Here is a 6,000-nt window from a genome sequence, read left to right as displayed (position 1 = left end):
AAATAGAGGGGAATGATCACTTCCCTCGATCTGCTGGCAATGCCCCTACTTATACAGCCCAAAATGTTGTTAGGCTTCTTGGCAACAAGGGCACACTGTTGACTCATATCCAGCTTCTCGGACACTGTAACCCCTAGGTCCTTTTCTGCAGAACTGCTGCCGTGCATGGGATTCTTCCATCCTAAGTGCAGGACTCTACACTTGTCCTTGTTGAACCTCATCAGGTTTCTTTTGGCCCAATTCTCTAATTTGTCTAGGTCCCTCTAGACCCTATCCCTACCCTCCAGCATATCTACCACGCCTCCCAGTTTAGTGTCATCTGCAAACTTGCTGAGGGTGCAGTCCACGCCATCCTCCAGATCATTAATGAAGATATTGAACAAAACCGACCCCAGGACTGACTCTTGGGGCACTCTGCTTGATACCAGCTGTCAACTAGACATGGAGCCATTGATCAGTACCTGTTCAGCCTGATGATTTAGCCAGCTTTCTATCCACCTTATAGTAGAACTGAAAAAATGAAATTGTTTTTAATTGCTCACTTTATTAATGTAACTTCTGTTCACCATTCACTACACTTGCCTACATTGTAACTTCTGTTCACTGTTTGCCATATTATAATTCAAACCCCATTTTAAAATGCTCACTCCATTTTGTAAAAGCTTCCTCCAACCTTGATTTTTGCAAATCCTGCTGTAATCTTATTAGTTTAGTTTAGATGTGTGACTGAGGTATGTATGAATGATGGAATCAACCTCCAGACCCAGCCTGTCCTGATGAAATAAAGTTCAAACCCCACCGGCTGAAGATGCAGACAAGAGCCCTAACAAAGTAAGCAGAGTCCACCCTAAAAAGAAAAGGTACAATAGAAGGAAGATCAAAGCCAGGTCCGAGGCTGAAAGTCACTCCTACAAACCCAGACGCAGCCTGACACAGCAAGACCTATAGACTCTGGATTCAAACTAAAGCCTACAAAAAGGATGGGTGAGATGGAAGACTTTGAAGGGTAACATTCTGCTGCCAACATGGAAGGACATCGGTGCATGCCCAACAGAGACCCAGCTCGTCCTTGTGCCCGGCTTTCCTGGCCATTTAGCTGCCACAAGCTACGAACCCAAGCTGCAAAATCAAGCCACAAGCTCAAGCTATCTTCAGGACTGGTAACTATGCAGCAGCTGCAGAACATCTGATGAATGTGTGTGTGTGTGTGTGTGTAGGTATTAGGTATAATGTGTGTGTATAAGAATTAAGATATTAGTTATTGGTCATAAATCAAATTGTTATCATAATACATGTGGCATCTTTGTCTTGCCCCCTGAAAAGATCCTGTGTAGTTTTGTCTGTACACCATTCATCAAGCCCATACTTCTTTAACTTGCTGGCAAGAATACTGTGGGAGACCGTATCAAAAGCTTTGCTAAAGTCAAGGAATAACACATCCACCGCTTTCCCCTCATCCACAGAGCCAGTTGTCTCATCATAGAAGGCAATTAGGTTAATAAGGCATGACTTGCCCTCGGTGAATCCATGCTGACTGTTCCTGATCACTTTCCTCTCCTCTAAGTGCTTCAGAATTGATTCCTTGAGGACCTGCTCCATGATTTTTCTAGGGACTGAGGTGAGGCTGACTGGCCTGTAGTTCCCTGGATCCTCCTTCTTCCCTTTTTTAAAGATGGGCACTACATTAGCCTTTTTCCAGTCTTCCAAGACCTCCTCTGATCGCCATGAGTTTTCAATGATAATGGCCAATGGCTCTGCAATCACATCCGCCAACCCCTTTAGCAGCGCATCCGGACCCATGGACTTATGCTCATCCAGCTTTTCAAAATAGTCCTGAACCACTTCTTTCTCCACAGAGGGTGGTCACCTCCTCCCCATACTGTGCTTCCTAGTGAAGCAGTCTGGGAGCTGACCTTGTTCATGAGGACTAAGGCAAAAAAAGCATTGAGTACATTAGCTTTTTCCACATTCTCTGTCACTAGTTTGGCTCCCACATTCAGTAAGGGGCCCACACTTTCTCTGACCTTCTTCTTGTTGCTAACATAGGGTAGCAACCCTTCTTGTTACTCTTAACATCCCTTGCTACCTGCAACTCCAATTGTGATTTGGCCTTCCTGATTTCACTCCTGCATGCCTGAGCAATATTTTTATACTCCTTCCTGGTCATTTGTCCAATCTTCCACTTCTTATAAGCTTCTTTTTTATGTTTAAGATCAGTAAAGATTTCACTGTTAAGCCAAGCTGGTTGCCTGCCATATTTACTATTCTTTTTACACATCGGGATGGTTTGTTCCTGCAACCTCAATAAAGATTCTTTAAAATACAGTCAGCTCTCCTGGACTCCTTTCCCCCTCATGTTATTCACCAAGGGGATCCTGCCCATCAGTTCCCTGAGGGAGTCAAAGTCTGCTTTTCTGAAGTCCAGGGTCTATATTCTGCTGCTCTCCTTTCTTCCTTGTGTCAGGATCCTGAACTCAACCATTTCATGGTCACTACCTCCCAGGTTCCCATCCACATTTGCTTCCCCTACTAATTCTTCCCTGTTTGTGAGCAGCAGGTCAAGAAGAGTTCTGCCCCTAGTTGGTTCCTCCAGCACTTGCACCAGGAAATTGTCCCCTACACCTTCCAAAAACTTCCTGGATTCTCTGTGTTGCTCTCCCAGCAGATATCGGAGTGATTGAAGTGCCCCATGAGAACCAGGGCCTGTGCTCTAGTAACTTCTGTTAGTTGCCCGAAGAAAGCCTCGTCCACCTCATCCCCCTGGTCTGGTGGTCTATAGCAGACTCCCATCACCCTTGTTGCTCACCAGGGGCAGCTCTAGGCACTAGCAAAGCAAGCACCTGCTTGGGGCAGCCCATTTGCAGGGGCAGCATGGGAGCTGAGAACCAACAGGGGGCTCTGGGAGCTGTAGTTTCTTAGTTAGCTCCCTTCCTGTAGAGCCAGCCCTGGAGCAGGGAAAGAACTACATTTCCCAGCATTCCCGTGGCCACTATCAACTGGAAAGGAAGGAGCGGGACCTCATGCGGCAGCATGCTGTGAGTGGAGAGTGGTAGGGAGACCATATTTTAACATTCAAAAAACAGGACACTCCAGGGGGAGGGAAGCCCCACCCTGCCACCATCCACTCCCTCTGACTGCCCCCCACAGAAACCCCAACCCATCCAACCCCCCTGCTCCCTGTCCCCTGATCAGACCCCTGCCCCTAACTGCCCCCAGGACCTCACCCCCTATCTAAGCATCGCTGGTCCTTGTCCCCTGATTGCCCCCTCCTGGGACCCCTGCCCCTAACTGCCCCTTGGGACCCCACCCCCTATCTAAGCCTCCCTTCTCCTTGTCCCCAACTGCCCCCTCCTGAGACCCCCCCACAACTTCCCCAGGACCCCACCCCTATGTGTCTCCAGACAAACCCCAGCGGCCTATCCAACCGCTGACTGCCCCTGACTGCCCTCCCCAACCTCTGACCCATCTAACCCCCTTCTTCCTGCTCCTGACTGCCCCCAAACCCCTACCCTTCTCCAACCCCCAGCCCCCTTACCGTGCCACTCAGTCCAGCGTGTCTGGCTCCGCGCAGCTCCAGACACGCTGCTGCATACATGCTGCCGTGCTCCCCCGCAGAGCCCACAGGCCCCTCCCCCCACACACAGCACCTTCCTTGAGATTTGAACACCTCAAAATTCAGGAGTGCTCAAGGTCAGTTTGGGCAGCTGTTACTTCATTTCTCCCAAATCAAATATACTGATCCACTGTAACTTGCTGTAGAAAAAGTAGGATAAAATTGAGCAAGAAATGCTTCCCAGTGGTTATTAGGACTGGAATTGCTATTTTCAATAGCCATTGCCTTTTTTGTTTGTTTGTTTGTTTGTTTGTTTGTTTGTTTGTTTAAAAGGAAGACAGTGATATTGCATTGGCAAATTCCCCATAGAAAGAAAGAGTGGAACAAAAGAATAATAAAGGCACCTCAACTTTTCCTCATTTATGGAGGACAGTCTTATCATATGCATCCAGACATCCTCCAATCACACAAGCTGAAAATTGTTCCACTGTACTGCAGCTCTGTAACCATATGGGAACCAATCCTGTCTGTGTTTTGTGCACATCCAAAATTCCTGCTGAATGACCTGCCCTGGGAGTGAGTTACCAGTGACCCAGGGCTGTGGCGGAAGGACAGTGCAGGTGGGTGGGGAGAGAGCCCAGGGCTGGGGCGGCAGGAGGTGTGTGAGGGGGCACTGGTGGGGGAAGGGGAAGCCCAGTGCTGGGGCAGCAGGGGGTGTGGGGGGTGGGGTAGAGCCCAGGGCTGGGGCAGCAGGGGGTGCGGGGGGGAGCCCAGGGCAGGGACGGGGGGCAGCCAAAATTTTTTTTGCTTGGGGCGGCAAAAAACCTAGAGCCGGCCCTGTTGCTCACACCTCTAATACTTAATCTAGAAACTCTTAGGTTTTTCTGCAGTTTCATACTGGAGCTCTGAGCAATCATACTGCTCTCCTACATATAATGCAGTTCCCCCACCTTTTCTGCCCTGCTTGTCCTTCCTGAACAGTTTATATCCATCCATGACAGTGCTCCAGTCATGTGAGTTATCCCACCAAGTCTCTGTTATTCCAATCACACCATAATTCCTTGACTGTGCCAAGATTTCCAGTTCTCCCTGCTTGTTTCCCAGGCTTCTTGCATTTGTGTATAGGCACTTAAGATAACTCGCTGATTGTCCTGCTTTCTTAGTATGAGGCAGGAGTCCTCCCCTCTTGCGCTCTCCTGCTCGTACTTCCACTTCCCCACTTACCTTAGGGCTTCGGTCTCCTTCCCCTGGTGAATCTAGTTTAAAGCCCTCCTCAGTAAGTTAGCCAGCCTGTTTGCAAAGATGCTTTTCCCTCTCTTCATTAGGTGGAGTCCGTGTAGAAAAATCTCTGCATTAAGCATCTTCACCTAACTTTCATATTACTTTGTATTATGCCTCTATTTTCATACAACTTTGTATCAGATCCTTATATAGAAAACTTTGTACTGAGACTTGGTATAATGTTAAAAAAATGTCTTTTTGCTAGGAGTAGAATAAAATCTCCCCCCCCCACTTTTTAATCTCTCCCTGTTGAATGAACGAGGTGTGAATGAGCAAGGCGGGGAAGGCAGCACCTCCAGATAGCTGCAACGGTTGGAGAGGAGATGGAAGCCAGACCCCAAAACAATAAAACTTGTCAAGTGGGCCCACTAAAGAAGAGCAGATGTATTGAGGGCCTTGGGGGTTAGAAGCGAGCACCTTCTTTTGAAAACACCCTCTTTGAACAGCATTGGGACAGCACCCAGGAGGAAGCAGCACAAAGGACCAATGGACACAGATACAGATTTTGAATCTGGTACCAATTTGCATGAGAGGGAAGCTGCAATAAATGTGAGGTGTCTTGCAGAGGACCCCGGGTCTCATCTTGTCAACATGGGAGCATCGATCTGGATCAGCAGAAGCCCGGCTCCATGCCTCCCCCATTTAACTCACCTGGCCAGTGAAGTTAAGGGGAGCAACTAATTGGTAACAACAACAAGACAGAGTGTGTTTGTGTGTGTGTGAGTTCATGAGTGTAATATATATCATATGCAAATGATACAGTGTTGATTGATACATGTATTACCAATAAATGTGGTGCTTTGCCTTATTCCCCCTGAAAAGATCCTGTGCAGTACAACACCCGTCTCTGCCTAGCACTCCTTCTTCTTGGAACACCATCCCGTGGTCAAAGAATCCAAAGCCTTCTCTCCAACACCACCTGCGTAGCCATTCGTTGACCTCCACGATTCGATGGTCTCTACCTGGGCCTTTCCTTCCACAGGGAGGATGGATGACACCACCACTTGCACCCTAAACTCCTTTATCCTTCTTCCCAGAACCAGATATCTACCTCTTCCCCGAGCTTAGTGTCATCTGCGAACTTGCTGAGGGTGCAATTAATCCCACCATCCAGATCATTAATAAAGATGTTGTACAAAACCGGCCCCAGGACTGACCCCTGGGGC

The sequence above is a fragment of the Mauremys reevesii genome, linkage group 2 (assembly GCF_016161935.1).
Source record: "Mauremys reevesii isolate NIE-2019 linkage group 2, ASM1616193v1, whole genome shotgun sequence".
Classification (NCBI taxonomy): domain Eukaryota; kingdom Metazoa; phylum Chordata; order Testudines; family Geoemydidae; genus Mauremys; species Mauremys reevesii.
Note: the sequence above shows the minus strand (reverse complement) of the source record.